Genomic DNA, 26,792 nt, shown 5'->3' on the forward strand with positions numbered 1-26,792 from the left:
AGTCCAGAAGAAGTCAGTAGAGCTGCTAATTAGAGCACTGGTTGCATTTTTTTTTTTTGTTTGAAACCCTGAAATGAAGGGCAGATCTGCTCTGTGTGTTGTGACAATGAAGAGAGTTCAGATTCCTGGCTAAGGCTTTTAGATGAAAGAAAGGGAGAAGAGCTTTCTGGGGACAGATTCCCCTGGCTGTGGAGCAGATGAGCCTTCACCAACTTGGGATGAGACTGAGCGCAGTGTTGTCCTTGCCCTGTGGGACTAAAGGCTAATGCCTGGGAACTGGACTCAGATTTTAATGATGCTATTAATGTATTCTTGGATTGAACCTCTCCCTCTTTTAGAAACAGGTTTTATTTAGTTCTGCAAAATGATTCCATTTTATGCTATTTAATAGGTAAGACTCAAACATAGTTTTGATAAGTATTCCTAGATTGGGGGGGAGAGGGAGATATTTTATGTGACAATGGGGACAAAAGCCTCATTCTTTTTCTGTTATATTCGTTGCAATTTCTTTTGTTTATAAGAGTGTCTTACTCCAGCAGAGGTATGGCAAATTGTCTCCTAAAGTTAGCAATGAATTCACTAGACATACACCTAAACCTTGACAATTATTGTCCTTTGCTATATATTTTTTTAAGCCTTGAATAGCATTAATCACACAGCTAAGGAAAAGCATATGACCTTCTCTGTATCAATCTTAGAAAGATCTCATGTATTAAGAAGCTGTCTGCCAACATGAAAACTGAAAATGGCTGAGCAACTCAATAAGTCCCCGTGGTAAAAATGAGATTTAGAGAGACAAGCCAGCAGGAGCCCTGATTTAGCTGGGTACAAGTACACACCTAAAGTTAAATATGTGGTTTTCCCGAGACTGCTCACAGCTTGGTTGTCTGTGCTTGCTTTTGGGCCCTGCAAAGATAAAATACTTGCAAGCAAATACATGAACACATCCTTCTTTCAGCCTTATCTTCTTCTGAAGCTGCTTCAAAGCTTATCTTTCATAGGAGTACATCACAAATATCCTGGCCAGGTGGCTGAAGACATTCATAGTATAAGACTGGTTAAGAATTGCAGTTTGCTTACTATTTTTTTTCATTAACTCAATACCCCTAACCCACTTCAAGGGTTGCTGCTTGGTGGAAGCTGTATGAGTTGGGGGCTACCACTATGTATTAATTCATTTAACAAAAAAGAAAAAGTTGTCACAGACAATACAGCAATTAATAATGCTGCCTTTCTGCAGTAGATTGAAAAACCTGGCCAGTATTCATATTATAATAGGAAATTATTATAGTTCAAACTTAAAAGAAACAGTTGTTTTTTTGAAAATTCACATTGCTAGGACTTATCAAACACACAGCTTCAAAGAGACAATGAGACGGAAGGTTCGGAGGGGATTTTTTCCCCCAGACTTTCTCCTTTATTTTGCTAGAAATGACAGCTGAGAATAAACAGTGGCTTTCCTCAAATCTGAAAGGATGAGAGAAATTTTAACAAGGAGAATTTTCTCCCAGGCTTTTGCATGCATGCTAGCAATAGGAAAGGGTTAACAAGACAGTAGTGGGATGGGTCATCTGTTATGTTTTTATCTGTCAGGATTTAAAACTCTGACATAGTAAAAAAGTATTTTCTCATTAAAGAAGGCTGTTAAAAAAAAAAATTAAACCAAAACCAGATTTAACCTTTGGGGTTTTTTGGCAATGGTGCAGAAGTCTTCCTTTATTTTTTCTATTTTGGAAGCTTTCTAAAGCTTTTATAATGGGGTTTCAGAATGGCCTTCACTTTTACAGATATTTTAGCTACATTACAGCAATCAGGAGCAGGGAACCAACATTCAGTGTGACTGCTTCTTTTCAGCTGCCCAGCAATCTATTTTTGATTCAGTGTCATAGAGCACCATTATCGATGATCTAGAAGAAAATATCCAAATGCTAATGACAAAAATTACAGATGACAGAAAAAATGAGCAGATAAGTAAATAATAAACCTGTTCTTAGGAGAGATCTGGATCCAGTGAGTGACCAGATTCATTTGAATGACACAGAAAATATGAGGTCCAGGAACCAAGAAAATAGGTCATGCTTACTGGTTGAGGAGACTGTATTTTTGAAATTATAAACACCTCAATGTGAGCTGGCTGCAGTGCCTGAGAAATTAAATAGGAACCTTGAATGTGTGAACTGGGGAAGAATGAGTTCATGCAGATATTGCCATTATGTAGTGAAATAAAGACAGACTATTTTTGTGACACTGTGACAAATTTAAAAAGGCTTCTGAAAAAAAAATACTACAAGAATGGCTTGAGTTCTAGAAGTCCTGGCTTACAGACTACAAGTGGTTCCATTTCTTTAGCTGCTCCAAGAGGCTTTGGAAGCAATCTTATAAATGCTAACACTAAGACTTTTGGCAGCAGAGGACCTTCGGGTGTCATGGAGGATATCACAGCACAATCTGAGCTTAGCAATTGGAGTCAGAAACACTCAGAACAGAAAAAAGGCAAATAGTTTTAGTAATCAATGCTGGAACAGCATGCAACAGACCATGGAGGATTTCCTAGCATTTTTTCAAATGGATTTGGGCATCTTTCTGAAAATCATAGTAACATTTTGCCCAAAACTGTGGGGTCTTCACTACTGTCACTGCCTGTGGGTTCCTCTGTTCGCCTCTGAACATCTGAAGCTCTTGACTCACCCTATAGATGCCCATCCATAGTGTCTTTCTTAGGCTACTCCTACCCATGAGCCAAGAGACAGAAGCACATTTGTGTGTTTGTTCAGCCTGGGGAAGAGAAGACGAAGTGCAGTGTGGGGCTCTACCTGCTGCCTTCAGGATGGGGGAGACTCCAGGGATGGGTTGTACCCACCAGCTCTGCACTGTACCTGCCGCAGGCGGAGAGAAAAGACCAGGCATTGCCTGGCTGTGACCATCCATCCTGCTGCCTCCCACCATCTGGAAGCACTTGACTGGCTTCTTTTAGGCTAATATAAAGCACATTATGTTAGGCAATCAGTGATGGCAAGCAGATAAGTCCTTCCTTTTTGTGGTAGACAGAGACTATTAAAAATATTCTTCTTGAAAAAAGTGCCCCTTCAGAAATGCACTTTGAATTTAGGGACTCTGCACAGTCCTTCATCTTTTAGCTTCCTCCTGCATTCCTCACATTTGATGGTTCACTGCTTTTAGATTTGTTTCTGCCTGGCTATCTATTCCCAGTCTCATGTGACTCATACTTAGTTGTACGATACCACTGAGAGCCCCTCAGAGGAGTTAGCACGGCATATATGGGACCCAGAGGAATTCTGCAACGACCCTTTTAAAAAACAACAGCATAAAATAAATTAGAGAAATGAAGCCACTTTTGGGATGGCTCGATGCTTAGGGCAGAAGGCACAGCGAGGACAAGTTACCTGATTCAGAATGGGTTCTGCCCCACATGAAGTCAATGAAACTGTTCTTGAATCACAAAGTATGCTCAGGTAACAGCCTCCCATCCCTCCTCCTGCCCTCCAGTCCTTATTTCATCTTCAAAACCAGAGCATTATGGTTGCATATTTTAAAATTTCTGGTAACCTGTTGCTCACTGGCTGGGCACATGGTCAGAGGTTGCAGCTGCCTGTTGCCCGCAGCTGCCCTGGGGCTGGTGGAGCAAACAGTAGAAGCACATCATATGCAGGAAAGGGTGGCCAAACCCTATGTCCTTCTTGGTTCAGCTAAGGAATGAGGATAATGAATGATTTACCATTAAGCGGAATTAAAGCTCCAATACCATGATTTTAATACACGGCCAGGAACCTAGCAGACAGATCCAGCCAAGCACCATCAGTCTCACTCTTCCTCCTCTCTCTTCACCTGATGCGCCCCCAGAGAAGCACAGACCTTTTGGGGTGCAGTGGTTACTACATAGTTATCTAGTGATGAATGTTGCTTTTACAAGTAAGACTGATGTCTAGTAGTAGCATGTACCAGAGACGGCGTGAGGGGGATAGGAGGATCTGCCACTTAGAATAAATTATTTGGGAGAGAAATTTAGTGTTTAATATGTTTGTAAAGAGTCTGGTGAGTGTCTGGGTACTCCCTGGGCAGAGTAATAATTGCACTTTTGCTTTTCTGTTTTATATTTATAATCCAGAACAGCTAGCCCTTGAGTAAGCATAAACTGCACTTCCATGATATTTCCATTTGGGTTATGAATATTTCACACACCTGCAGTCTCAAAAGTACATAATTGCAAAACCACATTCAGACAGGGACTGAATAAACACTGTTGCTGATTCTTAATGAGCCATTAATCAGATGTTTAACTACAGGTAATTCCCTTGAGTCCTAGTGTCCCAAGAAAAATCTGTATTCCCTCTAAGCCATAGAGTAGCAGATGACTTATGAACAGGAAATTGCAAGCTGCAGGCTGAATGAACAACATTGGCTTTCCATGGCAACTCCTAATGGTGGAAGGTAAAAATTTTTAATTCCATTTGAGAGTCTAAGTCTCACTGCCACGAGTCACGGGCTCCAAAGTCATACAAAGACTTTGTAGGAACTAAAGAGTTCTGCTTCAGTTTTTGAAAGGTACATTTTGGTAAAAGCTGGGAAGATGCTCTGATTGCCTCCTGCCAGTCAGTGTTCTCTGCTCTACATGGATGGGAGTAACACAATGATTCTTCACACAGTTTGATGTTCTGCTCTGGACTTCACTATAAAAGGAGTGTGTGTATTCTAGCTAAATTAAGGATAATAAAAACATGCATTTTGGAGTGTCCAACTTCTGCAGGGCTTTGGAAGGAAGCTGGACTGAAATGGACTTTTCTTTCATGGGAAAAATAACAATTTCCAAATTTTGTTTAATTCCAAATGAGCTCAGTGCTCTATTTTGGGCATGAGATGATGTGCTGAAAAGTCTTTGCTGAGCAGCACTGCAGTCTTCCACTAGAACAGATCAATGTGTTTGAGTTTAAAAAAAGAAAAGACAGGTTTTCCTAATTTCTAAACTTGTGTTAAAATGTGGCTGGTTTCATTCCCAGTTTCACTGGCAATAAAATGTCATATTGCACTAAGACAGCTAGGTGAGTTACTGATGTTCATGACAGATCTGCTGTAAACAGCATTTTGTAAAGGACACAAGAGTTTTAAGATCCTGTTCTCTTTGTAAAGCAGTCATGCATTTTCATGTTAACCAAGCTGTGGATGTAGTTGATTTCCCTCTGAAGAGCATGCACATGGAGATGAAGCCAACCTACACATGTTAGATATTAGAAGAGCTCCAGATTATTAACTATGGAGAACAAAAGATTTTAGATGATCTCTCCATCTGTTTCTCCCTCCTGTGCCAGAGACACGGTGTAGCAGACTGTATCTTCACAGACATTTTCCAGGTGGAAAATGTGCATACAAGAAGCTTTCGCATCAGCTTCTCTATCTCTTTTCCAAAAGCTCCTTCCATTACAGCTGAAGGAGCCATATCTCAACAGCAAACATCCATAAAACTGACAGTAGGAGTCTCATTCGTGCTTTTACTCCCTAGATGTTACTTCCTCAAAGGACGCTCAGTTTAGCAGAGTAGTTCTATAATAACTTATCAATTAAATACTCATTAACGCTCCATGCTTGCCTTTTTTTGTGGGGATGCATACAAGGGACTGCTTGAGGGAAGAATGAACGTGCTTGCGCTTGCCTTCTCACAGAGAAACTCTGTATAGCTGCATTCCTGCCTATATTGCCCTCTCACTCAGAGACCTTTGTAGAGACTGGACTGGAGGAAGCAGTAGGAAGATATTGGGCAGCCAGGCACTGAACTATTGTACAGCCATGTCCCAACATGCTATCAGTCCTGGAAAGAAATAGCTGGAGAGGATATAATAGGTCTTCCTGCAAGTGAAGTCTGCACAGCAGCCACCAGCAGAGCTGTCCTGACAAGTGTGTCTCATCAACACGTGTGCTAAAGAACATCCATATGACACAAATTAGGAAAAAATTTTTCACAGAAAGGGTCATTGGGCACTAAAACAGGCTACCCAGGGAGGTGGTTGATTCACCTTCCCTGGAGTTGTTTAAGGCACAGGTGGACAAGGTGCTAAGGGGCATGGTTTAGTGTTTGATAGGAATGGTTGGACTTGATGATCCGGTGGGTCTCTTCCAACCTGGTTAGTCTATGATTCTATAATTCTATGATTCAAATAAGAGAAGTTCATTTACAGAAGAGGTGTTATGCTTCATACCTTCCCATGGGAAGTGTGGCTTGCTCTGCAGTTGGGTGTGCTGCAGCAGAGTCAGTGGCTGTAACAGCAACCTAAACTCTCAGGTGCAATCACCATCTTTATTTTCACTCTTAGCTGGTGCCCGGCATAGCTCAAAGCAGGTTTCAGACCTGCCATCTCCCCCTCTGCTGAACAGAAGTGGTTGAAGACCTGCCACTTCCCAGCCCTACACCTGTGGGAAGAAGTGGCAGATGTGGACTTTAGACCACATCCTGGTTTTCTTCTCTCCTGATCTCACCTGCTGCTGCCTTTGATGGCAGCTGATGATTGTGATGCTTCATTGGCTAACGAAGTTTCTCATAGATCTGGGGCTGGTGTTGTCTCCTCCTGCTGCAGATGAGGAAACGTTTTTGGGCTGTGGAGTATGCCATATGGTAAGGAGGTGAGGGTGTGATAATGGGAGCAGATGACACCAAGTAATGAAACAGGTGCTACTGGCTCCAGACCCATTCTGGCCTGGACTACTGTTTGGTAGGATCTGTGTGGCCGTTTTGTGTGCAAACAGGGGTGGGGTGCTCTAGAAGAAGCTAATGAGTAGGATGTATAAGTCCTATTAGGCTTTTCTTGAGGAAACAGCATTTGTCATACAAGTGAGAGGATATATCAAACATCATTGCTCGATTTACCTGCCAAAAGAGAGCTGCAAGTTTTCTTTTTTCTACCTACAAATCTTAGAGTTGTCTATGATCTGTATAGATGGTTTCTCTCTCTCTCACAAAAAAAAAGTTTTGTATCTAATAAATAATCCTTTGGAATACTTACAAAATATGTACAAATGCCAACATCAACACTTCCTCTAAAGATATAATTCAGTGTCTTAAAATCAACATATGCACACTGGGTGACTGGTTGTGAATATTCTCCCTGAACTAAAATCCAGCCAGGCAGGCCAGCAGGTTGTTATGCAAATGGCTGAAGAACAATGATCTGCCTTCATTGCAGGCTTAATTTATAAGCTAGATTTATTAGGTTTTTTTATTGAATGAATTATTGCATATCCTATTTTTCCTATGTCAATAGCTGTATCCAAGGCAAACACAAAAAAATTAAGGCCAGATGACTCAAATCCTAGTGCCACTTTGCATGTACAAGTTAAATATTTGCAAGCATCAGTCTGAAACTGCATCCACTCCCTGGTTTGTATCTAGTATCAGCTGATCCTGAAAGAAAAGGAACCAAAGCAAGCACTGCAGTTAAAAGTGAAACCCTCTTCCAGGACAGGCATGGCTGAGCTTGGCATTACTTTCTGTCACATGCCAGGTCAGCCACAAAAGATGCTCCCCAGCATCTCTTCTCACTTGCTGGGGCCCTACCCAACATCACTTGTTCTTCACTGCCACCCAGGGAGTGGGTGCAGAGACACAGCACACAAAACTAAGTGTTAGGGACTGGAACGGTGCTTCTGAAAATGATGTGAGATCCTAGCAGAGATAAAAAAGAGCAGGCAAAAATGACATCATGCACAGCAGCATGGCTGGAGCTTCAAATTATTATCCTCTGCTGTACCCTGAGGGTTGCCAGTAACATTTCAGAACTGTTTGGAGACGCACATAACTGAGTGTCTTTGATCTATAACTCTACAGTCCCATAAAAAGATCCTCTTCCTGAATAGTCGGACTGCACATAATTAATTTTTTCCCCTTTTAAATTGCAGGTTAGGAATTCCCTCACTCCTGCACCTGAGAATTGAGAATAATCTAAATTCTAGTATCTGTTTACAGACAAGTCGTAAGACCTAAAACCACCTTAACATATAATGTGTATAATGTTTAACACATAACCAAGAAGTATGTTTAGTATAGTTAGATCAAACATAATAAAATTAAATTATGGGCTACTGAAATCATAGCAATTTGGCTATTGCAACACAGAACAAAAGAAATCAATACTATAGCCCTGATTTTCAAAGCATCTCCAAGATGTATCTACTATTATTGAAGCATTTTGCCTGCATGCTTTTTTTGGACATCTATTTATTTTTCCCCTCAAAACACAGATGTTTACCCTCTATTGTATTCATATGAACAGAACAGGCAGATAAGCATTCAGCTGCTTTGTGCATGCAAGAACAACCTTTTTGCATGTTACAGAAGGAAAAAAACAGCCTGATAACTGAGGAAAACGTGAGTTGAAGTATCCTCCCCCCCCAAAAAAAAAGGAAAAAGAGTGTGTGTGAATGTGCATTCAGTGATAGACTCCTGATTTCTGAGATTTTGGCCCTTTAGCATAAGATTGATTTGGAACAGTTTTCAGTTTTGACGTTCTGTTAGGTGTGTCAGAAATGTTTCCATCTTTGCAAGGAGGAAAAGCTGGTGTCTGGCTCTGCAGGCAGCAAAGTAAAGCAGCAGAGACTTGAGGAAGTCTGATATGTCTTCCTTACAGTTCAGCCATTTGGGATTTCAAGGCATAAGACTTTTTATTGTTCATATGTTGTCCTTTCCCTCAAATGGGAACATTTGCTCTTCTTGATCCTTTTTTGGGTCCAGCTCCAAATACTGTTTATTTGCCTCTAATTTCAAGTGTGTTCTAATCAGTACAGGAATCCTTCAAATACTTAAGGAATACACGTGAAGGCAAATAGATGATCACAAGCTCCTGCACACACACAACTAGGTGAAACAAGGCAAAAGTTTGGGCTACGCGTAGCATGGGGATTTAAGTAGCAGTGTTTAATTTTGAGCTAATTTTCAAATAATGGAATCTGATTTTCTATGCTCCTAATTCTACCTAAGTGAACAAAAGAACCAAATTCCTTTAGATCAGGCATACCGCAACCCCGAATACTCAAATAGAGTTGGAGTGTCACCAAGGCCTGAGCCTGCCTACGTAAATAAGCTCCAGCAATCCCCAGATGCCCATGAAGCTGAACTCCAGGCATCACTTACACCAGCACAGAAGAAAACAGAATCAAGGCCTTTGTGTTGAGTAATTTTGACACACTAATGTATTCAGCTCTCAATCACCTAAGCATCAAAGCAATTAAGCATAGGTTTTCTGCAGTGCATCTTAATTGTGCAGTCTTCATTGCGGATGATAGATGATCAAGCTCACATGGCAATGCAGAGCACAAAACAGGGATGTCGGTCCCCTATCCAGCTACTGCATCTTGGTTCAGTGCTCTCTTTCCTTGCAGAGACAGCAGATGGTGCTCAGGGACATTTACCCTTGACCTGTTTCCAATTCAGTGTCTTTGATCCCATTATTGGTACTGTTTGACCTTGAAACACCCTTTATTTTTTATTTTTAAGTAGATTAGGAAGAAAGCTTCTTGGAGGGCTTAAAAGACTGTATGCTAAAGATGATTTCTGCAACCTGATATGGATTACCATAGTTACTCTGTCTGAGCATGGCAGCTTTCCAACTCCTCTGCCAGGAATGATCTAAAAGCTTTTCTTTTATTGTGTCTTGAGGTGAGAGTCTGGCTTTAAAAATCTTTCAGCATTCTAATTCTTTCCTCCAGTTTGTTGGCAGGGGGAGTCCAGCAGTGCTCCGTCTGATGTCCAATACTGCTGATAACCTACAAATGATGCATTCGGGATCTCTGATTGTGCATGTCCAATCACTTAGTTAATTGAGAACACAGAGAGCTGCAGCTCATGGCATGCCGATTATCTCTCTGATCTCTTATTTCTCCAGCCTCTTTCCAGGCATACTGTTTAGGGCTGATGGCACTCTCCTTTCTACATGGAATGTGCATTTGCTGGGCCAGATCTGTAGTTAGCAAGAGCAGCAGAATGTAAAGGGCAGTCTCTTGAGTCTTGTTATCTTCTTATGCACAGTAATAGCACAGTCTGCATGCCATTCATGATTTTTATTTAATAGAGTTTCCTGGTGTGTATTTTAGGATTCATTTAAAAATACATCAGTGATGAGCAGGGTAGGAAGAAGAAACTGAGCCAAAATTTCTCTCTAAAAGCAGACCAATAACTATCTTCTTCTGCCTTGCAGCTGACATTTAGGAGTATTCTTAAATCACTTAAAGTGATTTTTAAAAATCACTTCCAAAAAAAGGAGTCTGAAAGATAGACTGTTGGGTGAATTGCCTGATGCCAACATGAGACAGGTGAAGAAATCGAGTCCTAAGTTAATGTTGAATTAATGTTGATTAGTGACTAGCGTGAAACTGAAAATGGCAGACTGTGTGTGGAATATCTCAGCATCACTTATGACACTTATGACACTTTTTTGATGATGGATAATCCAGGTTGCTTTATATAGTGCAATTTTTTTCCTTGGATTTTAACTGGGGCTTTGCAGTAAAGCTTTTCAGTATGGCACTGGACCACCACTCAGACCACATCTGGGGCAAGCAGCATTTTTTGCATCCTATGTCTCTATTTGGCAGGTCCAAGATCTGCCAGGAAGCTGGCAACCAAGGGACAGACCTGTTTCTCTTGATCTCAAATCAATTCTTTATCCATGAGACTATTCTTTATCCTGCCGTACTGTCTGGAAATGATAAATTATTGCTCTAGATAACAAATACATTCTTGTTTTCCTCCTCACCGTTTACTCCTTGATCATAGTGCTGTCCTTCATAGCTTCAATAGTTGGGTTAAAGTCTCTGCAAAATCTCAGTTCACAGTCAAATGTCAGCTTGCAAAACCTGTCCAAAATGTCTGGATTGCTGATACAGACATGCAGCACATTCATCTGTCTCCCTCCTGAAATCAATAAGTGTGCTCAGCTCTCTGTACGAGGGGTCCTAGCAATGCCTTCACTGTAAAGTTTCTGCTCTGATCTTTAGTTTTGGCCCCGTGTCCTTGGGTGCTGACGGCGCTGCTGTCGAGGCTGCCTGCTGCAGAGAACACTGGAGCTGGTTCAGCCATTTACCATCAGGTCCACCAAGCCCAGCACAGAAGACATTTAAAATGCAATGAATACTTAAAGCAAACAAAAAACAAGCCCTCAAGCATCCTACTTTTCCAAATCATGAGAGCAGTGACCAAATGCAGACACGAGCATTTTTCTTAATTAAAATTAAAACTTCTTTCTCATTTCCATGCTTCTCCTTTTCCAGCAGCACCACATTTAATGCCTGTGGCAAGATTCGTCACCTGGAGGCTGTTTTTTTACGAGATTTGACAAAGATCATTCAGGAGTCAATATTTTGCCAAAAGCTAAGTGATAAGTTTAGTGGCTTGCATACAATTACTCCTTTTCTTTTATGCCTTTCCCCCTCCCTCCCCTTTTTCATTGGGGTTTTGAGTTACTGACAGCAGAGCAAATGAGGTATGCTTGTGAAGTATGAAGGCTTCAGTTTCATACGTTGCTTTTCTCCCTGCCTCAGCTTCATTTTGCATGATTCCTGAATAACAACAGGAGTTCTGAGAAGTCATTGTGTCTTTATGTGCAAAACATACAGCTCTCCAATGATTTCCTTGAGGTTTCGTTATTATTTGATGAGGTAGGCAACAGCAGCTCTGGCAGGACAAAATGAACTTGTATAAAGGAGTATGGTGAGGAATGGGCAAGGGAAATGAAGTTCACAGATACCTTTAATCTCCTTCACATAATCAGGTTTGAATAAAAAGAGGTGGATTTTTGTACAAAGAAATTTTTGTCTTTGGGGATGGATTTTTGATGGAAACCAGCCATTAAAATCCTCTTGGCAGCTGTATCCCTTCCTAAACATGTCCATCCTTCAGCACATAAAATTATGGCTCTATATTTGTATTAATGTAGTTAAACAGCAGATGTATTTGGGCCCTAAATCAGCAGATCATGTGCAGCAAGGGCTGCGTGTTGGCAGGTACATACAGAAATGCCACAAGTCACATTTTTTCCCTTTTGTTAAAGTTATTTCTGAGTTTTTGCAAAGAAAATTATACTGAAGAGTTTTGGGTTTGCTTGTCTGTTTACCTTACAAGTGCTAGTTTGGCATTTTAAGTGGGGCAGATGTGAAGGGGTGCTGAGAGGAACAAGGCACTGTACCCCTGCACTGGGCATCCAGTCCCATCAAAGCCCAGTTACCTGTGAAACCTTCCAAAAGGGAGCAAATCCAGTCTGGTTTCTCTGAAAGTAAACAGCTGTCTCATGAATAAGCTAATGCTCATCCGGTCATACGGAACGTGTCTATATCAATTTTAGAGAGGAGTTGTTATGCAGAAGTATTGCTAATACTCAAGCAGGCTAGTTAGTTCATAATAATTTGGGGTTAAATAATTCAAAAGCTGATGTGAAAGGAAATTAGTAAGTAGTCTAAACGACATGGCTTTATGGCAAACTTTATCAAAGAAACCTAATTTTCACTCTCTGATTATGTTACATGTCTGGTTGACAAAAAACGATTGTATAAATGTAGTGCATTTAGACTTTTGTGAGGCATTTGACTTGGCACTGAATAGCATGCTGATTAAACATTAGCAGTATTCAGTAACATTAGAATATACATTAAATGCATTAAGAAGTGCCTGACAGAACTCAACAAGTAGCTGTAAATGGAAAGACAGCAATTAATGGATCTGTGGCTTCTGGGGCACATTAGGGTTAAGTGTTGGTACCAAAGCTCTCCATTATTTGTATCATAGGTCTGTAAAAAAATACAAGATGAAAAGTTTTTGCAAAGCACAAAGATCAAGAGAGTGTTATGCAGTCAAAAGGAAAGGAGACTGGCACTGGTAAAGCTGAATCTTTGGTAAAGAGGATGAGAAATCCATCAAGTCTATGTTGGTTTGTGCAAAGGCACAGCCCTGCATGCAAGAGTGGAGGTAATGCTCGTGGGGTGAAGGGAGCAGTGCTCCAAAAAGCCTCTGTGCATCGATCCCGCACTGATGACCTGACAAAAGGAATTTATGTGGCCTTTAAATATATAAACAAGGGAGTAGTGAATAATAGGAAAGGAAAGAATTTTACTTTTATGTGCAACATTGTTAAAACCGGGTCTCAAATACCAAAATTCTGTGTTGAAACTTTGAAAAGATATGGAAAAGTTGGAGAACGGGTAGGAGGGAATGGCCAAATTATGTGAGGGTCTGAAGAAACATTTTACAATACAAGGTCTGAAAGGCTCAGTGTGTTTCATTGATGAAAAAAAGTCTGAGGTGATAATTTTGTGTGTGAGTCTGTTTCTGGGATGAAAATGCTCTGTCCTAAAAGGAAAGTGAAAGAAGAGCTCCTACCTGAAAGAGGAACCAGACACAGTTAGATGAGGAGTGGGTTTTGGTGGGGTCTTTTGTGGTTTAGTTTTAACTGGGAGGTGATTTTACTCATTAGAGCAAATTTTCCAAGAGAAAAAAGGGAGGATTCTCTACTTTTTGACAGCTCCAGAGTAAGACTTGCTGCTTTTCTCCACTATTGACTTTCTTGGGACCTATCACTCTGTTCGGTTAGAAATAGCTGGGTAAAATGCAATGGTTTTATACGAGGTCAAAAGGAGATCTAATGAGTCTCCCAGGTCTTCAGCTTGATGAAAATATTACTGCATGTGAACACACTGATAGTAAAAATTATCTTTACCTGATGTTGAATGGAAAAACCCTACCGGTGTTACTAGCTTCCTCGTGTGCGACAGTTGTTGCTCATACATTTTTAATGTTTTAATCTGGAAAGCTCATTGACATTTTGTTTTCAAACACACGGTGCCTCTCAGCATTGGAGTGCATTTGTTCCCATAGCTGCACCATCTGGGGCAGCGAGAGTGATGAGGCTGCCGGGGAGTGCTCTGCCCCGTCCAGCCGCAGCAGCTTGGCAAGGTTTCTTCAGACACCCGAATGACTCCACTGGCATCAATATGGTTTGTGCTGAACTAATGTTAAGGCTGTCTTAGGCTGCTTCAGCACAGCTGAGGCTCACTTTTTGCTTGGGAATACCAGCAACAATAGGCAAAGCTCTGATAGAAGGAAGAGATTTATGATGCAAACCTGATTCCAGCATCAAGCTTTAAAGATTTAGAGGCCAAAGGAGTAACTACAGATATGAAAAATGTCAAGAAGTATTTATCATTAGGGAGCAGCACCACGGCTTGGTCCAGCTGTGTCTGCTGACTTACCCGTGCTGTACTAGGGCTCTATTGCTGATGCTAAAGCAGCCCCCTTGTACTGAGTCTATGCACAGGAGTGAACATCTCGTTGCTCTTCAGCTGTTAACCACTCTGAACATAACAGCTCTTTGTCAAAAGTTACCCATTTGGACACAAATTCTGCAGTGCTCTCACTACCACAGCTTTGCAAGCTGCCTTCTTGCAGCTGAGCTCCCCCCCAGACACAGACCTAGCAAAGTTTTGGCTTAGATGATGTCAGCTACGGCCTCAGTGTAGGTTATTCTTTATAGATTTCCCCTCGTGCTGGTACTGTAATGACTTGCACCTTTCTCGCAACTAAGCCTCAAACGCATCCGCATGTCACGTAGCTGGCAGTGACCTCACGGACCTCGGTTAGTACAATTATGGGAATCAGGCACAAGATGTTCCAAGGCCGGTGCCTCTAAGTGGGAAGGAGGGAGTGTTGCAGGGGAGCCTTTAAATTCCAAAGTGAAACTATAATTAGCTGTAATCGTACCCGGAGTAACTTCACTGCTATAATTCTCAGCAGGAAAACAATTACATTGCAGCAGTATAACCAGACAGACATGCTGTAAATACAAAATATCCTTTGGAAATACATGCTCCTTATTCTAAATACATTTCGAATTAAGGCAAACAATTCTTTTCTAATTGGGATTCAAGGCAGACATTCCAAGGGGCTTGAGTTTTCTTTCTGCCTCTACTTTTTTTGTTTAGCAGACATACAAAGGCGCTGTGTTATTTAATGTGTTACCAGCACTGTTAGGCTATATTTGGAGGAATGGCAGTGGAGAACTGAACCTTGCACTCAATCTGTAACTCTCCCTGTTGCAGATGGTTACTTCTGTCCTTCCTAGATGAAGGTGGGTGTGAGGAGAGGGGGTGGGTGGGTTTTTGTGCACCGGAGAGGGCAGAGGGACTCCTGAAGCACCAAGACAGATCTACCGCTGGTATTTAAGCAATGCAGCTAGAAGGCTGCAGCTGCTGCGATACCCTCAGTGTGCGCTGGTCACTAGGGGGGAATAGAGGACCGCAGAGCGTGTGGGTCACCCTCAAAACTGCAAATGCTTCGGAGTTAGTCTTCCTGCTGCCTCTGCTACAGCAGAAACTGGAGAAGCAGCTGGATATAGAAGGGAAAGGACCCATGGTTTTGTTTTTCTATACCTTTATTTGTTGGAGAAGGTCCAGTGTTGATATTAGGGACGCGTTGCAATCCTTTCCCCTGTGAATTGAGGACCTGGCAGATGGCCATGCTAAGTACTAAGATGTTGATTTGAGAGGGGTTATTTTTAATTATTGAGCTTGAATATGTTTCTGAACTCTGTTTTGGGAGTCTAGAACATATGTAAGTGCAATTTTTTAGGAGCTTTTTTTCACCTTTTGAGGCATTTTATGCAGTGCATGTCCCTAAGCTGCTCAAAGAAGGAAAATTTGGCCACCTGTTGCTGCGAGGTCCAGCCCCTCTTGAAGAAGGGGAACCAGACAGTTTGGGAGAGTTTCTTAGTTTCTGCCATTCCTTGTCCAGTTCAGTGAGAAAAGGTGTGTGTGGGGAAAGCACAGCCTTTAAAACTGAATTTGAATATCTACCGAGTTCTCTGGGAAGAGAGGTCATCTTCTTTATATAGATTTTAAAAACATTCTCCTGCAATACATTCAATGGGGTGGTTTTATAAACCTATGGGAAGCTTTTTATTATCTGTTGAATTCTTCAGATGTTTTTCTGTGGGGGGAAGAGACAGGTTTATGTGGTTATATCATTTCACCATTGCCTTTAATAAGAGTGACTAAGTTGTAGAATTTAAGGACAACTAAGGTTAAGAACTGTGAGTGCCAGGATCTATCATGAATGGAAGTACACGGTATTGCCCAAGGCAGAAGATGAGGACAATGCCTTTCTTCAAAGAGAGAAATAACCAAAATTTCACATTTTGGGGAAAAAAAAGTAATAATAAAAAAAGGGAGAGGGACAAGAAAGAAGTAAAAGAGAGATCTTCCAGAGATCACAAAGCCAAACCTGGCAGCTTCTTACTGCAACTCTCAAAAGTTTAGAAGTACAGCCTATAGCGATTAAATGCGTGCCTTGGGGGTATGGGAGGGGTGGTGAAATCAGGCTCCTAGCACAGACCAAAGGGTTGCATTTGTCACTGCAAGTAATGACTGTGAAGCAAACAAAGGGAATCCAGCTGATGACATTAAGCTACTTCTGTCTCCTATCTGGAAGCTTATATGTGTAACAAGTGGTAGGTTTCTCTTTTCCCGTTAGCTGGTTATAAAAATGAGTTTCCTCTAAGTATGCCTGTTTCCCACGCTTGTTCTTTCTTACTCTGTGTGAGTAGGGAAGAAGGGCTCAAGATGGAGCTTTAGATTTGTAATAATTGAATTTCCATTCACGTTTTCAATGAAAACACTAGTTTGCATGTACCAGAACAGGAACTTGCAAGAACATGATCACTGCGTATAGATGTATGTATCCACACCACAAATACAATCGTGCTGCTCTTATACTGCTTTAGAGATTTTGATCTGAAGAGAACATGAATTTTCTTATATATTTGTCTTCTTTATGCTGTCTTTTCTCATGTTTGCTTAGTGTAAGAGGAAGATGAAAAAAACGTATAGAGTAAAATAAGCAATTGTAATTACGTATTGCCTGTATATATATATATACACACCGTTAGCTTCACACAAAAGATGACTCACTAGCAGCAGGTGTCCTGCTGTTATGTTAGGCAGATTAGTAATGGTAAGGAGGGGGGCACTCTCCCTATATGGCATCCCCAAGGGAAGCTAAAAATAGTTCAGAGACTGCGAGCAAAGTAAAAGTAGTTGTGGGCTTTGAATGAAGTCTGCTTCTGAAGGTAAGAATCACAGCTGATCTGTTTAATCTGCCATTTCTTCTATTTTACTTTCCTTTATTTTTTTTTCCTGTGTGAAGCTTGCCTTGGCAGTAGATCAGCAAATGTTATCTGGCACAAGGCTGGAAGTTTGGAATTATAAACCGTTGCTTTCCGTGTTTGTGGAAACAGGGTGGGGATTGACCAACTAAAGGAAATCAGTGTAACAGACAGCCTTCACAGCTGAGGCAGGGAGAACAGAGGAATGTGTCTTGGTTAGAAATAGTTGCCTTGTTTTTTCTTCTCTTTTTTCCCTGTCTCTGAGTTAGAGAATCTGAATGGCATATGAGCAATCACAGCGTGTGACTCTGCTCTGAGTAGCAGGCGAGTTATTGCTGGTAGTTACACCCACCATGATACAACTCCAGTAAGCAAAGTTATCTGCAAAGTTATTGTAGGAGCAGAATATGAAAAGAGGATCTGTTTGTATTTACAAGATACGTGAAAATGAGGGTGCTACTTGCACTCCATGCAATTGGGGCTGAGGAGGCTTTTCAGCCTTGTTCTAACTGTCAGTATGCCCATATACTTGGGCACACTGACATGCAGACCACCGCATATGAGAAAAAATACTCTTTCAGGGGAAAACTGTCGAGGATAATTTTATATATATGTGTGTGTGTGTGTATAACCGTGTGCACCCACACCTACATGTATGCAGAGATATTGCCAGTTGCTGGACTGCAGAAAAGCTCCACAAACCTTGTGTTGAGCCACCACTTACATGGCTTTGCACAGTGCAGAAACAGAGACGTAAGAGCTGAGTCTCACTTCTGAAAAACGAATCATACAATCACCAGGTTGGAAAAGACCCACCGGATTATTAAGTCCAACCATTCCTGTCAAATACTAACCCATGCCCCTAAGTGCCTCGTGCACCCGTCCCTTAAACACCTCCAGGGAAGGGACTCACCCCCCTCCCTGGGCAGCCTGTTAAAGATACAAGGGCTGCTCATTGCACCAGAATAATATCACTGATTGTGATGGATTTCCTCTGGTTTTTTTTGAGTGGCATCACCGATATTGGTAACAAGTGACTTCTGCATTGTTGAGACAGGACAAAAATCTGACAGCCCTGCACAGAGCATCTCTGGGGACAGCGGTTTGCACCACACACCCACATGATCATGCAGAGGCACCCTCCCATTCTTTGACTCCAAGCCCTGGTGGACAAGGATTTTCCCTGCATGTCTCCTTCTCTGTCCTTGTTTAAGGCTGGTTTTGGCAAATGAGTTCCAGAGGGGTGAGCGCACCCAGGGTCTGGCTGCAGTGCTGTGGGGATGAAGGTGGTGAAATCACTGTCATCACGAGTCTCCCACTGCCTGAACTCTTGCTGCAGGTGTTGGGAGGCCATCAGTCGCCTGCCTTGGATACCTGGATTGCTGGAATTCCTGGCTGAGACAGTAACTCCTCAGTCAGGATGGGGCGAAGTGAGGAGATCAGCAAATGGCAGAAGCAATCTAAATTTATCTCCCTGATTTTTGGGCCAGCTTCTGCCAATATCAGTGTCAATGGCAAAACCGATGCTAATTTGAGTGGGAAAAGGACTGAACTCAGATTAATATATACTGGCCTGTGTAATTATCTTTATTGCCTGGTAGGGAAGGAAGACCTTATTCACTCAATGCATTTCTATGGCTGCCTGGCTGCTCTCCAGTGATGCACCAGCCTCTGAGCAGACGGGTTGGGTGAAGGGGACAGGAGTGCTGAATCCATTCGTGGTGACTGTAATTCACTGTCATGCCTAAGTGATTAAAACGTGCTTATTTCAAACTGACAGGTAATGGAGTAACACCCACAAATATGATGGGTAGGATTTAGCTCCAGCTGCTTGTGAAAAAACTTTTCCTTTTAAGTCCAAAGGTCAAAATCTCAATCTCTGTGAACAGCCACAGAGGAGAGAGCATGTAGGGATTAGTCAGTGCTCAAAATTGCATTTTTCGATTGTTAAAAAGAGTAAAAATTTAAGAAAATTACTTAGAAGCACAAGAAGACAGGACAGCTTTGCTAAGGGATAGATATAAACTAAAGATTCTATTTGGGAGCACTGAGAATCTGCTGGGGTTGGCAGTCTGCTGGCAATCCTGCTCCACAATAATTGTTTTTTTCTCCAATAAACCAATGTTTCGATTAGGATAAGCAGAAAGGATCTGTCCCAGTGAAGCTCCATTGGGCATTTTACCATGCTGCTTAGTTTAAATGGTCACAGTTGATACTCATGAGTTTTCCTCTGCTAAGCAAACTGGATGTGACAGAAGACAATGTAATTTAGAGTTTTTTCCTCTTTCTGAAAATGAATCACTGTGTATGATTTCATGTGCTCACACTTGCATATTTATAGGGAGTGCCAAAATCTAATTTCTATTGTGCCAGCTCCTGTTTAGCACAGACTTAATTTTACAACTTTTAAATCAATTCTCTTGAATGACATATCGAAACCAAGCAGATATTTTAATAGAAGCATGCTGAAAGTATTCTTCCTGAAAGCACACACTAATGTTATCTTTGTGATAGCTAAATGACCAGTTAAAACAATGTAGGCATAGAAAGGTAGAGTTGTTCCTGACCCTTGCATGGGCTCTCCAATGCTCGTGAACCTCCCCGTTTGCTGTGAAAGTGTGTACAAATGATTTGCGGTTGAGAGGACTCTGTAGCTTGTTTATTCTTCTTAAATAGTAATTTATGATGAGGACATCAAGACACAAACCTTGACAGGCAAGCTCATAGGGAGGAGGCCACCACAGTGAATGCTGTGAGTAATCTTACTGCGAAGATCATAGTGATTCTTTGGGCTGGTCTTCTCTAGCTGGCCATCTGCTTTGCATTCCCTGGTGGTGCCTTCGTTTGGATCTCCTGTTTGTTTGTCATTTCAGTCTCCTACTTTATTATTTGCAGAGCCAAGTGAACCACTGCCAATGCCAATGCAATGAGATTGCATTGTGAGCTTTGTGACACTTCTTTTTTTATCTTGAAGCCTCAGCTCCTGGAATTAGTTGATTATGTTAGAATCCCAGCATTCATTTTCTTTAAAAAAAAAGAGAGAGTGGATCTCTGTTCCTCCCATACTAAGGAAAAAGCTTGGAAAAAAAACAAAAAAGGATCCCTGCAGACTCAGTAATCACAAGCCAAATAAAAAGAGGTTGTTTTTTTTCCAGCACCAGACTGTTTTACAGACAATCATCCTATTTCTGAGTCTCTCACTCACATTTTTTGAGTGCTGGGTGCTGGCAAACCTGAGCAGCAGCTGTTCATTTCTAAAGGCAGGGAAAATAAGTAGAGTCATCTCTAACAGGAAAAGTTGCTTTGTCTTTGTCTGCCCTGCCTTTCCCTCTGCCTTCTCAGCACACTCCTGCCTCTGGTCAGGGCAGCACTGGGAATCCACAGCAGCAGCTTGAAGAACAACTCACGTCTCAGTTAAATCCCAGTGAGAACCAGGAGGACAAGTTCGTGTTAACCAGAACCGTAATTCCCTTGAGGTCAGGAGCAGCAGCTGCTGCTGTCACTGACCCCGTAACTTTAAATAATGTTAGCTGTGGTCATACAGCATTTGTGTGTTCATGGCACATCTGAAATCTGATTAGGGCTTGCCTAGTTCAGGGGTGGTGACTGTCACTTTTTCCTCAACTTAGGGATATATTTGAGGTACAAGAGCTGCGAAGTGTCCACCATTTGTATTTAAGTTTGCCTGGTATAATCTTTTCCTACTTTCATTTTTTCTGTGGGAAAAGAGATGGCAATACTGATTTTAGCAAAATATGTTGCTCTGGATTTTTCATCACTCTGGTCTGGGGCCTTAGGGAAACATACTTGCTTTTATTGCTCTTTTTCCAGTGACTAAATGGAATTAACATTCCCTGTCATTACTGGCCAACTGGATCCAGTGCACAGTGCAAATCAGTGTGAAGGAAGGACAACAACTGTTATAAATTTGCATGAGGGAAGAATTAAAAATAAAAAGAATAACAAAAAAGAAAATTAAGAGCCATAGATCAAATTTGTTGCTGACCTGACTTGATGAAATTTATAGTGCTTGATACTTTCCAGTTTTGCCGATGTGTTTTTATTTTCTTTTGCTCTGCCAAATTTCTTCAGTACTATCACTTTTTTGTAGCTGGAGATAGTTGAACGCAGAAATTTTCTCTATAACCTATAACATGTGGAAGGAGTGCATGCATGGAAGCAAGTGTATATGGCATGACCTCCATGCACTTTCCATGCACCATTTGAAAGCTCTTGCTGTCATTTGCAAGCTTTTGAGATGGGCAAAAAAACTTCACTAGACCTCCAAACTGTGTGATATTGAGGTGAAAAAAATAAACTTCTTGCTAGTCAATCAGGAGTTTTAATACTGCATTTAATTTACCTAGTGCTGTTTGGGTGCTAGTGAGGTTCAGTGACAGAGTAGCAACTCAGTGAATCACAAAGTAAAAGACCCCAACCAACTCTTGATAAACGCTAGGAATCAAATTTCTATTCTGCCAATGATTAACTTTATAGTCTGGTAGTAGCAAGTCAAATTGGCTAAGACAAACCCTTTGAGTTATGTATCCATACTTTTAAGTTGTTCCAGGATTCATCAGTAAACATTTCTCTTCCTCAGAGAAGAAAAACTCAAGTCCTTATCCTGGAGAGAGGGAAGGAGATCTGAAATAGGGTAATGTCTTCAGTGCAGGTTTTGTTTTTCAACTGTGCTCCCTGCTTAATGTCATTTAGTTGGGTACTGAATTTACAGACCTTCAATGAACCAAAACCTGGCACTTTATTGGAATTTTAAGGGAAGAAAGGGGTCTGGGCTCACAGAGAGGAGGGAAGAGCAGCAAGCAGGCACATGATGGACAAGTTCTCGATGAACAGAAGTATGACCTGTCCTGGTAAAGAGCAGTCAGTAGCTACTGAGTTTATTGAGAACTCTTTTAATTTTCTACCTTGATTCTCAGCTCCAGAATAAAATGTGGAAGGAAAGCACTCATTGCTATCTGGTAAAGGGAAGGTGTCTGCATATAGCTGCAGAACAACCAACTTAAGGTAGAGAAAAAAGTTTTTACCAATCCCGCCTCCAATACATGAAGCTCAAAGGTCAAATGAGTCACTTCACTAGCAAAGCCTTTGTACCATGTGCTGGGTAGCTGAGTGCCTACTTTCTCGGCGATGCTTTGCAGGCTGGACGTGCAGGGACCAGCTAGACCTAAGGGCTGGGATGCTCAGGGTGTTTCAGTACAGCCAGAAGCAGGGTGGACCGCTTGGGATTAAATGAACAATAAAACTTGCTTCCTTGGTTTTTGCAAAAACTGCACTGGCTTATCTTAACCCTCCCAAGGGTGGCAGGGAAGGATGGCCCTGGAAATGTCCTTCTGTGTGAGATATGTCTGGATTGGGGCCAGTCAGGTCCTGGAGAGCAGGGTCAGAATGCGTGTGGCGGGGTGTTGTGCAGTCATGGATGCTGCAGTCTGTGTCTGCTTCACCCAGACCCTGGCCACCTTCTTGGAGACAGATAGACATTGCTTGGCTGCTGGCCACAGTCTCCTTGGCTAAAAGGCTTTGGCAGGGAGAGGGAGGGGGAAAAAGAGGGAGGGGGAAAAAGAGAGGGAGGGAAATAATAATAATAATAATATAAATGAAAATCAGAGAACTGAGAAGAAATGTGTGAGGAAATAAAGGAAGCGATGGAGAAAAGAAGGGGAAGGGGGGCAGGGAAAAGAGGGGTGGGAAAATAGGGAATGGCAAGAAGGGAGGAATAGCAGAATACGAGAAGAGTGGGGTGAAAAGCGGGGGAGGAAGGAGAAAAAGGGAGTAAAGGGGAAGGAGAAAAGGGGGAAAAGGGAGTAAAGGGGGGAAGGAGAAAATGGGAAAAAGGGAGTAATGGGGGGAAGGAGAAAAAGGGAAAAAGGGAGTAAAGGAGGGGAAGGAGTAAAGGGAGGGAAGGAGTAAAGAGGAGTAGGGAGAGACTGGGCAGAAAGAGAAGAAGGGGGTGAAAGAAGAAAGAAATAAAGGGGGTTTGTGGGGAGAGAGGAAAGCGAAAAGAAGGCATTTGCGGGGCGCGAGGCGCTGGGGCGGCCGGTGCCGGCGGGCGGGGCGGGCTCAGCCGGGTCCGGGCCCGCCCCCGCAGCCCCCGCCCCGCTCACCCCCCTCCCTCCCTCCCCCCTTCCTTCCCCCCCCACCCCCGGGGCCGCCGCGGCCGCGTGTCGGGGGCGGCGCGGCTCTGCGCCGCGGCGTGAGGCAGCGCCGCGCCCCCGCTGCCGGAGGAGCCGCTCCGGCCCCGCGCTCCCGCCCCCGGCCGCGGCGGCCCCGGGCGGCATGATCTCCTGAGGGGCCGAGCCCGCCCCGACGCCCAGGTGAGTGCCGCGCCCAGCCCAGCCCCAACGGGGGGCACGGCGGGGGGATGCTCGGGTGGACCCAGCCCCGCCGGGATGCTCGGGTGGGGATGCTCGGGTGGTCCCAGCGCCTCCGGGATGCTCGGGTGGGGATGCTCGGGTGGTCCTAGCGCCTCGGGGATGCTCGGGTGGGGATGCTCGGATGGTCCCAGCCCCGCAGGAATTCTCGGGTAGTCCCAGCGCCTCGGGGATGCCCGGGTGAGGATGCTCGGGTGGTCCCAGCCCCGCCGGGATGCTCGGGTGGAGATGCTCGGGTGGTCCTAGCCCCCTCGGGCTGCTCGAGTGGGGATTCCCGGGTGGTCTCACCGCCTCGGGGATGCCCGGGTGAGGATGCTCGGCGCGTCCCAGCCCCATTGTCGGACTTGGCGGAGTTTCGGGCTCCTGCGTTTCGGGTAGCCCGTTCGTCGGTCGCGATACTCCCGCGCATCCTTTCCTCCCAGCTCGGTGGCTCTTCGCCTTCCCGGAGGGAAAAGCGGCTCTTTGAGACGGGAGGATGCTGCCCGGTTCTCCGAAAGGGTCAGCGGAGCTTTGTGCGGGCTGTGCGCTGTTTCTTGGGGGTGACGAGGCTCCCGCGGTCGCGGGGACTTAGGGAAGCGCCTAGGCGGGGCTCGGGCTCCGCGGGTTCGTGTTGAAAACGTGCGGGTGCTTGCGGAGGGGAATCCAGCCCCACCTCGGGAGCAGCAGGTGAAACCAGGCAGAGATCTGGCTGAATCGGAAAAAAAAAAAAATAAAAACACTGTAGGGACTCCCGTCTGGGTGAGGGATGCGGGTGGGTTACCGGGAGGGTATCGGGGAATGAGGTGGCCGCAGGGGCGACCAACAGGTGCCCGGTGGCTCCCGTGGAGCCGCAGCCGCGGGTCGTTGCGCTGATCCCGGAGCAGGGCTGAAGCTCTTGGAGATGCAAACTTCGGGCTGTGAGGTTCTGCTTACGCGAAAGGCTGAAAGGCTGGAGCTTAAGTGTTTCTTGCATCGATTGCTATTTTTTCCCCCTGTTGCTACAATGTATCCAGTAACAAAAACTTTCGAAGACGAGTAATGGATTTTCGATGAGAAGCTGCTTTCCCTAAGTATTACAGAATTTCACAGGCTTGTTGGTTCTATTGACAATGCATTTAATTTTCTGGTGGTCGTCTTAGGGAGTAGATAATACCGCAGAAGATGCCTGTTGGTCTGTGGCATTAAGGAATGTTTGTGGAACTGCCTTTGCTTTAGCATTTGTGAATGTCAGGAATAATATATAAAAGGGAAAGAAAAAAAAAAGTCAGGTGTCAATGCATATCACATACCATGCTACGAAAAGGCATAAAGTCTTTGGATCCAAGTGCTTCCTGTTAAGTCAACTTTTACAAGAGCTTCTCCCTAGCCAGCAATTCACATTTTTCAAGGGGAGAAGGGATGGGTGAAATTGAATTGTCCAAATTAAGTCAAAATGAATTGCTTAATATTCAGAGGGGTTGATAAATGAACCGTTAAATCAACACTCGCATACTGTCTCATTGAAAAGAAAAATGAACAACTCTCAGTTGTGTGCAGGGCAGAATAGGTCAGCTGGTGACGTTCCTACATCAGCGAGGTGAACTGAGTCCTCCTACTGTTACCAGGTAGGTTTGCTCTGTGACATTATCCAGGCGTGTGAACGAGCTCTTGTGCCCTGTGCAATGAGGAGTAGCACCTGCTATAAGTGACCAGAGTTGTCCTAGCTTCATCTCAAAGGAGAGAAATCTTGATTATGTTTCATTTGGCATAAATTAACATAATTCCATTTACTTTTCATGTTGATACATATCTGTTGAGAATTCATTCATCTATTTCAAACTACTTTTTTTTTTATTATTATTTCTTGAGGAAGAGCTCCGTCTTGCATGTCAGTTTGAGAAAAAAAACAATGAAAAATAAATAGAAAAATAATAGTCATCGTTTTGAAATGAACCAGGCAAGATTCATTATAGTAAAAGCACATTTGAGAGCATCACTTCTCAGTAGTGATGCTCTCAAAAGCGTGTGAACTTTGCTTCGAAACCCTTTGATTAGCATAGGTACAGCTGTTGCAGTACCCTGCTTGCCACTGAAAAATTACTGTTGTCTTTGCCCCTTGAAGCCCTTGAAATTCTTGTGTTGGAGTGCGCTGAGTATGTCGATTCTCTCCTTATTGTGCCTTCTGGAAACTGCTAATACTTTGTTTGAACAAATCATGGATGTAATGCCCCTAATGTTTTTCACTTGCATCTCTTTGCTTTTGCAGGTAACTTAGAATAGCTAATTTTGCTTTAAGCTTTTAAAACTTAAGAAGTGACAGCTTTTTTGTTTTGTGCATTCAAGCTGACTATTACAAAGAGGAAATTATGGAGACACTTTTTTTTTTTTTTTTTAATGCTCAGACAAACAGATTATCCAGGCTCCAGCTGAAGGTGAGATTGTAAATTGACTCACGACTTGAGAAAACTCCTTGCCTACATTTGATTTGGCTGAGAGAGTCTGTATGCAAACCTTCAGACAGGCAGGGCCATCTATTCAGGTGTTTATATAGAAGGGTGTTACATAATGTGGCCTGTTGCTCTTTATTTAAGGTGACGTGTGTAGACACAATATGCATGCACGGATCCCCTGGGCGATGGGTTATTAGGTGGGTGCAATAGAAGTTGCTTGAATGCTTAAGGAGCTTTATATCATCTGTGATGAAGCAGATGGACAAGTAGGTGTGTTTCCCTCAAGGGAGAGGAGGTTCTGGATTTGGAAATGCTGTTAGTGTCTGATGGTGGCATGTATTTTTTGAATATCTTGCTGTTCTTAAGGGCCAGGGTAGCTGCAGGTATTTTTGTGCACAATCAATGTCTGGTTAGCCTAGTCTTTGTTTGCTTCTAATAAATCCTCAAGAATAGAAGAAGTAAGAAGTTTTTTTCTGGAAATCTACCATGCCTTGTAAGGTTATCCTGCTGCTTCTGTTTCCTTGCTTGTTATTTTTCTTTGAAATCATAATGCAGCTCTTTAGTTCTTTTGATAAAGACCTGAAGTCATGCTTGCTGGGAAATGGTCACTCTGTGCTAAGGAAGTGCTGGCATCTTATTGACTTATTTTGGGAGTACAGCAAAGATATAGAAGATTCCTTTGCATTGATTAAAACCTCCAGGGCAATCTTTTAACGTTGCAGTTCTCTTGGTGAAAAATTAACTTTCCCTGATGTCCACTCCTGCTTTTATTTTAATTGTGAGATTTCCAGGCTCTGTTATCAGTTTACATCAAGTCCCTTAGGTGGACCTGAAGTGGAAAGTGTCTCAGC

General features: G+C 42.9%; 1 protein-coding gene across 3 annotated transcripts in view; it reads left to right on the forward strand.

The window, feature by feature from the left end:
* Nucleotides 1-26,792, forward strand: part of SGCD (sarcoglycan delta) — a 376,457-nt gene that overhangs the window by 31,877 nt on the left and 317,788 nt on the right. The window contains exon 1 of one of the 3 annotated variants that reach the window (XM_069869200.1): nucleotides 17,080-17,108. The exons of 1 other annotated variant lie outside the window; for it this stretch is intronic. The gene's annotated coding sequence lies outside the window, so the exon portion shown is untranslated. Of the gene's footprint in view, nucleotides 1-17,079; nucleotides 17,109-23,376; nucleotides 23,477-26,792 lie in introns of those variants that run through there. One more of the 3 variants, XM_069869198.1, reaches the window with a different exon arrangement.

The sequence above is a fragment of the Phaenicophaeus curvirostris genome, chromosome 15, assembly GCF_032191515.1.
Source record: "Phaenicophaeus curvirostris isolate KB17595 chromosome 15, BPBGC_Pcur_1.0, whole genome shotgun sequence".
Taxonomy (NCBI): domain Eukaryota; kingdom Metazoa; phylum Chordata; class Aves; order Cuculiformes; family Cuculidae; genus Phaenicophaeus; species Phaenicophaeus curvirostris.